The sequence below is a fragment of the Alosa sapidissima genome, chromosome 21 (genome assembly GCF_018492685.1).
Source record: "Alosa sapidissima isolate fAloSap1 chromosome 21, fAloSap1.pri, whole genome shotgun sequence".
Taxonomy (NCBI): Eukaryota; Metazoa; Chordata; class Actinopteri; order Clupeiformes; family Clupeidae; genus Alosa; species Alosa sapidissima.
Genome location: NC_055977.1, coordinates 635,507 through 648,385, shown reverse-complemented (window position 1 = coordinate 648,385; position 12,879 = coordinate 635,507). Strand labels below are relative to the sequence as shown.

At 44.5% G+C, this 12,879-nt stretch overlaps 1 pseudogene; it reads left to right on the top strand.

The window, feature by feature from the left end:
• Positions 1-8,507: 8,507 nt before the first annotated feature.
• LOC121696110 lies at positions 8,508-11,986 on the top strand (annotated as a pseudogene).
• Positions 11,987-12,879: the final 893 nt, after the last annotated feature.

Sequence of the window (12,879 nt, the reverse complement as noted above, 5' to 3'; positions counted from 1 at the left end):
AAGAATTTTAAGGCTAAAAGTAGCTCCTAACTGGCGAATTTAGGAGCAACTCCTAAAAATAATGGGCGTGTCACCCCTAACTTTAGGACTCCTAATTTTTTCACAAAAAGTAATTCACGAAACATTTTAGACCTAAAAGTAGCACCTAAGTCTGGGACAGCTTAAGTCGAGAGGACTCCTAACTCACTAAGACCTATTCATAAACAGCTTTTTTGTGGCATTTTACGTTGCGATGTTTTGAAATGTGTAGCCAATCGCGAGGGAACAATTTTTTTATTTTTTTTTATTTGGGACAAGCCTGCATTCATTTATTCATTCATTCATTCAACCTTTATTTATTCTCAGAGGGTCATTGAGGGAAGCCCTCATTTTCAATGAAGCCGAGATTACAGAAGCGAAGCAAAGCGCTCCACAAACAAGACAACATTCGAGGCCTTCTGTTGATGAATTGTATATAAAGCCTGTGCTAACAGTAATCCTCCTGCCCCTGATAGGCCTACCACAGCTGTGGATAGTGTGGAATGTTCAAGTAATAACACAATCCAATGTGTGTCTCAATTGTCCCCCGCTGACCACCTCACACACCTTCTCTAGATTTTGCAACGAACTTACATGACACAATGCAATAAAATATGCCAGTTTTAGGACACAGAATAATGTTTGTAATGATACCAGGTAAGGCCTACGTTTAACAGTAACAAGTGTAATGAGCTATTCATTGTCGAAGGTGCATGGTGAAGTGAAATTCAAACATATCCGATATCATCGCCGATCATCAGAATATTGCAACAGATTCTGTGTTCTGGACTGCAGGTAACTTGTTAAGCCAGTGGTTCTCAAACTTTTATTTCATTCCCCACTTTGATCAAGGGGCATGACTGATGATAGTGGAGATAACGTGTTATCCCGAGGCTTTTGCAAGTCAGCATCTTCGACGGTAGTCTATTAAAAATATACGTTTTCGATGTCCCAAACGGAGAGCCATACTTTATTGTTTTTAACGATCTCTATGCTACTCACAAAAATGTAGGCATGGGGACATGATGAAGTAGGCTATCCAACTGTCGTGTGTTAAATTATTGTGATTACGAGCCAGTGGTTTTCAAACATTATGCGTGACTCGGACATCTAACTAAATGCAACAGGCTCATATTGTCCTCGCATTCGCAAAATAAGGACCAGTGTTTTGTCAAATTGCAAATAGCTATTCGTTTTAACGATTTTTTTATGATAGTATGAAGTGCTTTTTGTATAGGCTACTATCTTAATCTTGGAATATGGGGAGGGAAGTGGCGCGTCTGCAGTCAGCCAAATATGAATGTAATTCTGCGGCATAAAGCAGATGTATTTGTTTATTGTACAGAAAAATAAAAATGACATGTCAAGCAGTCAATTGACTACATGCAGTCAAGAAGTAGGGCAAATTAAGACACTGTTTTGATTTGCGTAGTTGCGTTACCCCCAACACTGACAATAACATAGACAGCAAATTAAGATATTTTTTTGTTTTGTGGAGCGGCACCGGTAGGCTATCAAAAGCAGATTTCGATTTTCGCTACCACCGTGTAGTCAAGCCTTAAGCCATACCCAAGTAGCCTTAATCGAGGTAATGTTTAATTACGATTTATTTTGTTATTGCATTCGTAGGCTGGGATTCCTCTCGGTAACAATTACGCTTTTTCAGAAGGGGCGGCAGTCAGGCTTCTGACAGAGCGATGCACAGTGGCTGAAAGTGGTACTAAAGCTTCACGCAGCTTCACGCCGCGTAATGCGCGATTGAAGTGGCCATTTGAAAGCGATGCCCACTGTACATGCACCAAATTTGGTCGGTGTGTGTGTCTCACCAAGATGAACAACTTTTGTATGTACAATGCATTAGCCACGGCCACAGGAAGTGAGGTAATTGAGATTTTGTACGTTTTGGACATGATCAATTTTTCAAGATGATTGATCCGATTCATGTCAAAGTTGGTAAATATAATGCCAAGGCGCTGTTGATTCTAAATTGCGAAGCTTTTTTTAATATGTTGTAATTTGACAAAATGGCGAAACTATGAATTGTAATACCCTTCCACATACACAATAAATGTGTCAAAATTCACCAGATAGATCGATAGATAGATAGATAGATACTTTATTGATTCCCAAGGGGAAATTCAAGATGCCATGCCATTCATCGCTTGAAATGTTTTAAATTTCCCAGGTCATTGAATACCATTGTGATGATGATATTCGCATGCCCATAATGCATATTTGGCATAGCGCCACCATCTGGCAACAGAAAGAATGGCAATTACACTGATGTCACATGATCAATTTTAACATACTCCTCCTAGACGGTTTGTCAGATTTATGTGAAATTTGGCAAACATGATGCCAAGATGTTGCTGATGTTAAATTGTGAAGAGATTTTTGATATGTTTTGATTTTAATATCTCTCCACATAAACAGGAAATGTGTCATAAAGTCACAGTGCATTGAATGAATGGTCTGAAACTTCATACCGTAAAACTTCAAATAAAAGCTGAGTCCCAAATAGACGCCTATCTGTTTTACACGCCTGGTATTGCTACAGGTTTGGATAAATAAATTTCGGTCTCCAATAGAGGTCTGTTTTTTAGTTTCGGTTTGCATTTAATCTCCTAAGACCCGCTATATTGCCTGTTTAAGCCAGTTCTATTGTGCAGATTGCGCACACTAACATGCCATTAACTCATTGAGTGCCAAAAACGTAATATTACGTTTTCCTTCTCATGTGTTGGGTGCCAAAAACGACATATTACTTTTTTTTAAATTACAATATATATAATACATATATAATTAATATATGACGATCGAAAACTCATGAAAACGCACAATCTGGACATTTTATCTGGACATTTTATCATAACTCGGTTGCCGCTTTAGGTCGAATCAGTGATGCATGCACGTCAGGTCAAAACCAGGCCATTTTCGTGGGTCTATCACTAGGTGGCAGTCTCGCCAGGTCTCGCTGATCACTTCCCGGAAAGTTTACAGGCAACACTTTCTATTTCATGAAAGACGTTATATCTCCATTTCTAGAAAAAAACAGCGATTTTGATGAAAACTAGCCACTGTTTAGCTTGGGATTTCTCAGGAACAGAGGCATGTAGAAATACACGGTTTGCACCCACTGAGAGCTTAAAGTCTCACCTTTTAAACGAGCCATTGTATGTGTTCATAGCTGTAACACAGAATATGCTGTGGCTGTACAAACAATGATCAACAATGGTCTAGATTGCTGGCACTCTAGGACAAAGCTTCCGAAAACAGTTTGGCATTCAATGAGTTAATAAAGACTTAGGGTTAGGGTTAAAAAAAGACTAACCCTAACCCTTGTTTTTATGGGCGTGTGTTCAGGTATTTTGTATTTCTGGTTGTTTTCCAGGGTGTGTGTTGAGGTATTGTGTATTTCTGCTTGTGTTTCTCTGCAGTGTGTTGAGGTATTGAGTATTTCAGGTTGATTTTCTCGGCAGTGTGTTGAGGTATTGTGTATTTCTGGTTGTGTTTCTCTGCAGTGTGTTGAGGTATTGTGTATTTCTGGTTGTGTTTCTCTGCAGTGTGTTGAGGTATTGTGTATTTCTGGTTGATTTTCTGGGTGTGTGTTGAGGTTTTGTGTATTTCTGGTTGTTTTCCAGGGCGTGTGTTGAGGTATTGTGTATTTCTGGTTGTTTTTCTGGGTGTGTGTTGAGGTATTGTGTATTTCTGGTTGTTTTTCTCGGCAGTGTGTTGAGGTATTGTGTATTTCTGGTTGTTTTTCTCGCAGTGTGTTGAGGTATTGTGTATTTCTGGTTGTTTTTCTCTGCTGTCTGCAGCAGTTCAATCATCTGTATTCATTTCTCGGTCCCGCAGGAGTCCTGTCAAAACTCAGCCTCTGATCGCTCGTCATGTGCAGACGTCAACCTGGGTTCACAAGGCGTATCTGAGCTGAAGGACGTGTGTGTGTGTGTGAGTGTAGTGTAGGCCTGTGTTAGTGTTTGTTTGTGTGTGTGCACATGTGTGTGTGAAGGCTCTTTAGTGCAGCAGGATTGATTAGCTATCAGAATTACTGAAATACCCTTTTAAATCAATCATCAAACAGCCCTCTACCCCACCACCTAACTAGGCCACGCCAGCAGCTACAGCAACACTGGTTTAGGGCCACCATTTACAGTCATCACCCATAGAATGATGATTTGTAGAGCACGCACACACACACACACACACACCCAGACACAGACACTTATTGAGTTTGTTTTAACCCTTTAGGCGCCAGAGGTTTTTTTCCGAAACGATCAATTTTGACATCTTCATTTCAAAAGGCTATATCTTAAAAGTGATAAGAGATAGAGACTTTCTGTAAATTAGAGAAATATTAAGGATGACCCAAAGTGTATGTAGAGATTAAATGTTTATATCTAATTTGCATATTATGACGTCATATGGTGGCGGCCATCTTGGATTATAGAATTTTCATGAAAAGTTGCATGTTTGAATGATAAATGCACCACTTCTTTCCCCCCAAAATGTCCCTCACCTTCTGAATGCTATATTGCACAATACTGAATGCTCAGGTAAATAGTAAGTAGTGAACAAACTGTGTAAATCATTACTAATAAATGGCAGAAACAAACCAAATGCATGTAGCGGTAGACTGGCCTTTTGCTGTAGAGATTTTCCATTTACTACATACAGTAGGCACTCTGATTCCATGTATGGGGCACATATATATTATTCAGATGACACACAAACACAAGTAGACAAGACCTGTTTAGTTCAAAAGCTCATTTGCCACGGCAAGGCACAGATCAGGAGTGAGATGACGAGACAAGACAAGAGACAATGTTAGTATTTTTTTTCTTTTTGTTGATGTTTTTTTGTTTTTTTTCTTAGCTGACAAAGACACACACATCACAAGGACATGAACACACAAAAAGGAACACATAGTGTACTGTATGTCCTAAATGATCAGGGAAGTAGATAGCAAATCAACAGTGTAAATCATTACTAAATGGCTGACTTTTTTTTTTTTATGTAGCAGGCCTTTTGCTGTAGAGATAATGACTCCCTATCCCTATCCATACAGGGCCGGCATTCCCATCATCTTGTGATAGACTATGCATGACCTAATGTGTGTGTGTGTGTGGGAGAGGGAGAGGGAGAGAGCGTGTCACCACCTCCACCATGCGAGCAGCATGGCCAGATCTGCCTCGCGCGCGCCGAGTGGAGAGAATTTGCGCAGGTCGGACTAGGCCTACTGTCATTCTCATTGCGACTCCCCACACTGCCTCTACGTTCCCCCCTAACTGTCCTATGAGCACTTCGACCTCGTCTAACATACCCAGTGGCATTAGACAAAGGCTCCACCACGTTACTGTCGCCGCGATTGTGGAGAGGCACACGTTCAGAAGACAGAAGCTAGCACTATGGATATTAGGCTACCTCCAGCCTCGTTCGCCACACCACTAACACCCTGCTAACTTCCCGATGAACACTCCGAACCTGTGAAACATTATTCCCACCAGTGACATTGGGCAAACGATTCAACGTTTGTGCTTGGTGTAAGCTAAACTATGGAGTAAACTCTCACTTTGTCCAGCTGCATCATTGCAAGGCAGGGACGCATCTGAAGCCTCACTAAACGAATCACCGTCATTTTCTGAAGGCAGATATTCCCCTTCAGAATCAGGGTCCGCGAATAGAAGACCCAACACTTCATTTCAGGTAAACTTTTTTGATGCCATTAGACGATAATCTAATGCAAATACTCGCTGACGTTGACAATATCGCTCTGACAAAGTGGCTCACACGCACACTAGCTCCGGTATTTCATACACTGATTCAATGCGCTGTAGCTAGAAAGTTTTGTTTAAAGCGTGTCCTTTTTTCGACTCGGGGATGACGTATGACATGTCTGCCATCTAGTGGAGTGGAAGTCGAACGAAATATGACACCCTATTTGACTAAATCGGCCGTTTTATTCAGTACCGCATCTTGTCGACTATAGTCGCCTGTGGCGCCTAGAGGGTTAACTAATAATGCAAATTATGACAACCTTTCACCAATAACAATGTTTGATATATATGTTACACCTAATTTATCCAAAAAATATTAACTAAATTACTCCCATACCCCATTATAATTGACTGTCTCCGACTACTGATTCCTATAACAATCTATTTTTTGTGGTGATTAATCCATTAAGTGTTCAAATCAGTTGCATATAATGTCTATTTTATGTATTATGTGAATTTTTAGTATTGAAAAAATATATTATTTTTATCCGTCTCAATGTTCTTGTTATGGTTCAGGCTCCTGAAATAGCCTCTCTGTTGGTAGGCTATGATTCTTTGTATGGTGCGTCTTACGTCATACGTATGTAATGTTTGCAATAGTTCTCAGTAAAAGCCCATGAAGAGATCTCTGTGTCTTATTAAGCCCAAACACTAGCTAAGACACTACAATGGCGACGAGATACTTACTCACGGTGTAGGAATGTATAGGCCTACCCACTACAATCCTCACGGTGTAGGAATGTATAGGCCTACCCACTACAATCCTCACGGTGTGGGAATGTATAGGCCTACCCACTACAATCCTCACGGTGTAGGAATGTATAGGCCTACCCACTACAATCCTCACGGTGTAGGAATGTATAGGCCTACCCACTACAATCCTCACGGTGTGGGAATGTATAGGCCTACCCACTACAATCCTCACGGTGTAGGAATGTATAGGCCTACCCACTACAATCCTCACGGTGTGGGAATGTATAGGCTACCCACTACAATCCTCACGGTGTGGGAATGTATAGGCCTACCCACTACAATCCTCAACGTACCCACTACAATCCTCACGGTGTAGGAATGTATAGGCCTACCCACTACAATCCTCACGGTGTGGGAATGTATAGGCTACCCACTACAATCCTCACGGTGTGGGAATGTATAGGTACCCACTACAATCCTCACGGTGTGGGAATGTATAGGCCTACCCACTACAATCCTCACGGTGTAGGAATGTATAGGCCTACCTACAATCCTCACGGTGTGGGAATGTATAGGTACCCACTACAATCCTCACGATGTAGGAATGTATAGGCCTACCCACTACAATCCTCACGGTGTGGGAATGTATAGGTACCCACTACAATCCTCACGGTGTGGGAATGTATAGGCCTACCCATGTCGGATACCGACGGGGAGAGCTCAACAGATAGTCAGAGTAGCCAAAGGGCAGTCCGGGGGAGAGTAGTCCCGCCAGCTCCGCTAGCAACGGCAAGGAAGATGGCTAGCATCGGGAAACTGGAGGTGTTTGATGACATACAAGAAAGCTGGGCAAATTATACAGAACGGCTGGAACAATACTTTATTGCCAACGAGGTCGCTGACGACAAGAAAGTACCTGCCTTGCTAAGTTTGATCGGCCCAAAGACCTACGGATTGCTACGTGATTTGACTGCCCCAGCAAAGCCATCCAGCAGGACGTTCGATAATTTGGTAGCAACATTACAAGCCCATCTTGCTCCCAAACCACTTGTCATCGCAGAACGCTTTCGTTTCCACAAGCGGGCAGAGCTAAGGAGGCTCTCTGAACATTGTGAGTTTGGGTCTAATTTGAATGATTCACTCAGAGATAGATTTGTGTGTGGCTTGGGACGGGACAACATACAGAAACATTTACTAACAGAGTCTAACTTAACTTTTGTGAAGCCAGTAGAAATTGCGTTAAGCATGGAGACACGTTAGAATTGCAGAGCAGCAGAGGTCATGGGACGGAGACAGCTCCTCAACTTGGATCTTGAAAATGGATCTTGGGAAGCAGCGCCACCGTGACTGAAAAGTGTTATAGATGCAATAGAGAAGGGCACAGAGCGGACGACTGCCGTTTTAGAGAGGAGACATGCCACAAATATAAGCGCAAGGGCCATATAAAAGCAGAATGCAAATCTCAAAGGAAAACAGACAAAAATAAGGAATCAGTATATAAGGTGACACAGGGATGTGACAGTGATTCGGATGACCATTTCCTTGGAACTATGGAGTTAAACACAGTGTCAGCAGAAAACTCTGAAAACTCAGAAAACATAATATGGGTGACGCCAAAGATAGAAAACACACAACTGAAAATGGAATTGGATACAGTTTCCATTATTCCTGTGACAATGTACAAGAGACATTTCAAAAACATGAAGTTGAGGAAGACAGACGTCATACTTAAGACGTATTCAGGAGAAAAACCCCAAGGGGATGTTACAGGTGCAGGTTCGATATGGCGAGAAAACACAGGAATTACCACTATATGTAGTAAACGGAAATGCCCCCCCACTGTTCGGTAGGGACTGGCTGAAGCACATTAAGCTAAACTGGAGTGAGTTAAATCTGTTGAGAACCATGAAAACCACAGAGATGGACACACACAAAAGACTGGAACAGTTATTGAAGAAATATGGGATGAGCTGGGAACGGTAAAGGACTGAAGCAAACCTGGTGTTACGATACGACACGATGACACCCGCATTCTACACAGCCAGATACGACACCCGCATTCTACACAGCCAGATACGACACCCGCATTCTACACAGCCAGCAAACCTGGTGTTAAGGGACACGACACCCGCATTCTACACAGCCAGCAAACCTGGTGTTACGGGATACGACACCCGCATTCTACACAGCCAGATACGACACCCGCATTCTACACAGCCAGATACGACACCCGCATTCTACACAGCCAGCAAACCTGGTGTTAAGGGACACGACACACGCATTCTACACAGCCAGCAAACCTGGTGTTAAGGGACACGACACCCGCATTCTACACAGCCAGCAAAGCTGGTGTTAAGGGACTCGACACCCGCATTCTACACAGCCAGCAAACCTGGTGTTACGGGATACGACACCCGCATTCTACACAGCCAGTAAACCTAGTGTTACGGGAGACGACACCCGCATTCTACACAGCCAGATACGACACCCGCATTCTACACAGCCAGATACGACACCCGCATTCTACACAGCCAGCAAACCTGGTGTTAAGGGACACGACACACGCATTCTACACAGCCAGCAAACCTGGTGTTAAGGGACACGACACCCGCATTCTACACAGCCAGCAAAGCTGGTGTTAAGGGACTCGACACCCGCATTCTACACAGCCAGCAAAGCTGGTGTTACGGGAGACGACACCCGAATTCTACACAGCCAGCAAAGCTGGTGATACGGGACACGACACCCGCATTCTACACAGCCAGCAAAGCTGGTGTTACGGGAGACGACACCCGCATTCTACACAGCCAGCAAACCTGGTGTTACGGGAGACGACACCCGCATTCTACACAGCCAGCAAACCTGGTGTTACGGGATACGACACCCGCATTCTACACAGCCAGCAAAGCTGGTGTTACGGGACACGACACCCGCATTCTACACAGCCAGCAAAGCTGGTGTTACGGGAGACGACACCCGCATTCTACACAGCCAGCAAACCTGGTGTTACGGGAGACGACACCCGCATTCTACACAGCCGGATACGACACCCGCATTCTACACAGCCAGCAAACCTGGTGTTAAGGGATACGACACCCGCATTCTACACAGCCAGCAAACCTGGTGTTAAGGGATACGACACCCGCATTCTACAAAGCCAACAAACCTGGTGTTAAGGGATACGACACCCACATTCTACACAGCCAGCAAACCTGGTGTTAAGGGATACGACACCTGCATTCTACACAGCCAGGCTGGTGCCATTCTCCCTACGTCCAAAGGTTGGGGCGGAAATAGATCGCCTGCTGGCTGCAGGGATCCTTTCAAAGGTGGACAGAAGTGAATGGGCAACCCCAGTGGTGCCCATCATAAAGAAAGATGGCTCGGTAAGGCTATGTGGGGATTTCAAAGTGTCGGTGAACCCCAAGCTGCAGGTGGATCAATATCCGCTGCCACGTGTAGACGATATTTTTGCAGCAATGGCTGGAGGGCGACACTTTAGCAAGATAGACTTGAAACAAGCTTACCTGCAGCTACCCGTGGAAAAGACATCCAGACCGTACCTCACCATAAACACACATAAAGGGCAATATAGGTACAACAGACTTGTGTTTGGCATTGCATCAGCCGCTGCCATTTGGCAACGCACAATGGACCAGATTTTACAGGGCATTCCAGGGACCCAATGCCTGTTGGATGACATGATCATCACTGGACGAACAGATGATGAGCATCTGACCAATGTGGAGAGTGTCCTCAAACGACTTGAGGAGTATGGGTTGCGGGTGAATCCACAGAAGTGTAAGTTTTTCAAGGACAGAATTCAGTTCTGTGGACATGAGATTGACCGCAGCGGACTACACAAAACACAAGAAAAGATAGATGCTGTGGTTGGGGCACCACAGCCACAGAATGTGACGCAGCTAAGATCATTCATGGGACTGATCAACTACTATCACCGATTTCTCCCCAACCTCGCCTCAGTCCTGCAGCCCCTCAATCAACTGCTAGAAGAGAACAGGAAGTGGTGATGGACAAGACAGTGTGAGGACGCGTTCCGAGAAGCAAAACGACTCATCACGTCAGAACAAGTACTGATACACTACGACCCCAAACTTCCAGTCAAGCTAGCGTGCGATGCCTCGCCGTACGGTCTAGGGGCCGTTCTTTCACATGTTCTACAGGATGGATCAGAGAGGCCTGTGGCGTTTGCTTCTAGGACATTGAATAGTGCAGAAAAGAACTATTCACAGATTGACAAAGAAGCATTGGCACTTGTCTGGGGAGTCAAGAAGTTCCACACATACCTGTATGGAAGAAGTTTTACACTAGTGATAGACCACCAGCCATTGCTGTCCATTTTCAGTCCACAGAAAGGCATCCCAGCAATTACGGCTGCCAGGCTACAGCGTTATGCACTCTTCTTGTCTGGACATGTGTATGATATTGAATATAAACAGACCTCACAACACACGAATGCTGATGGACTATCGAGACTGCTGTTAGCCAAGGACCAGACCGAGCGCGTGGACGCAGTGGAGGTGTTCCATGCAGCACAGCTGGAAGCGTTACCGTTGACCAGCGCGGTGGTAAACAGGGAGACAAGACGAGACCCAACGGGACTGGCTGGCCAACCATTTGCAGCAAGGAGGTAATGCCATACCTACAGAGAAAAGAAGAAATAACCACACATCAGGGATGTTTGTTATGGGGCATGAGAGTGATTATACCTAAGAAATGCCAGAGGCAAGTGCTACAGCAAATACATGAGGGCCATGTGAGCACAGTAAAAATGAAACTACTGGCCCGTAGCCACTTCTGGTGGCCCGGAGTGGATGAACAACTGGAAATGGTGACCAAGAACTGCAGTGGCTGCTTAGAGACTCGCAACATGCCTCCTCCGGTCCCGGTCCATCCCTGGGAGTGGCCAACGGAACCTTGGCAGAGAATACATGTAGATTATGCGGGACCCTTTGAGGAACACAACTTTTTGGTGATCATAGATGCACATTCTAAGTGGCCAGAGGTTTTTTGCACAAAATCTCAGACATCAGCTCAAACCATTGAGTGCTTAAGAACAGTCTTGGCTCGCTTTGGACTTCCTCTCCAACTGGTAAGCGACAACGCACAAACGTTTGCTAGTGACGAATTTGCACAATTCATGGCAGTGAACAGGATCAAACACACAACCTCTGCTCCGTTCCACCCAGCCACAAATGGGCTGGTGGAGAGGTTTGTACAGACCCTTAAACAGGGACTCCGAGCATCCAAACGGGATGGAGGAACAATGCAGGAACATACAGGAACACGCCACATGCCACTACAGGAGAAAGCCCAGCAGTACTGATGTTTGGACGGACGTTGCGTACACGTCTAGACCTCATGAAGCCAAACAGATGCAACAAAGTGCTGAATACACAAGCAAAGATGCTGCACGGGGGTGGGAGCGCCAGGTCTCCACGGGACAGGAAGTCATGGTGAGAGACTACCGGACGGGTGGAAAGTGGCCATACGGAATAGTGCAGGCCCAGACAGGACCCCGGACCTACGAGGTGCAGGTGGGTCCGAACATGGTGTGGCGGCGACACATAGATCAAATGCATTCGACAGGGGGACAAACTGTACAGACAAGGACACCAGGAGAACAATCAAGGGAGCAGGAACATGGCAGAGCTACAGTGGAAACGCCTAAAGCCACACAGGACACCGGCAGGGCGACAGATGAGACTGCGGCAGACACACAGGACCCACAACCAAGGAGCATTCGTGAGGAACTGGACAGGGATGAAGGACCGGGGAGGGAATCGGAGACTATAGTACTGTCTAGATATCTACAGAGAACACAAAACCCACCAGACAGATTAAGTCTGTAGGCCATATGTTAGTGATAGTGGTCAACCAGTCATTTTTTGATAGTTACATTCTGTGCTTGTTTGGAAGCAGGTAGGTTGTGAATATCTGCATTATTTGTTTTCTTTTCTATACAACGTAGATTGTAGAAGGGAGGAGTGTTATGGTTCAGGCTCCTGCAATAGCCTCTCTTCTGGTAGGCTATGATTCTTTGTATGGTGCGTCTTACGTCATCAGTTCTTCTCAGTAAAAGCCCATGAAGAGATCTCCGTGTCTTATTAAGGCCAAACACTAGCTAAGACACTACAGTTCTCAACTCTGTTATAAAACCGCTTAAAATCCACAAAGATTGTACCACACCGTGAGATGTCACTTCCTCTGGGGCATTTTTGGATAGGCAGTAAGGAATGTAATGCCTCTTCTCATTAATTTGGACAAAATGTTGAGGATACAACAGTAGATTAATTATTTGTCAACTGTGTTGAGATATTTGAGTGAATCTCTCGCTCATTTAAAGCCCTATGCAACAATTTTAGCAAAA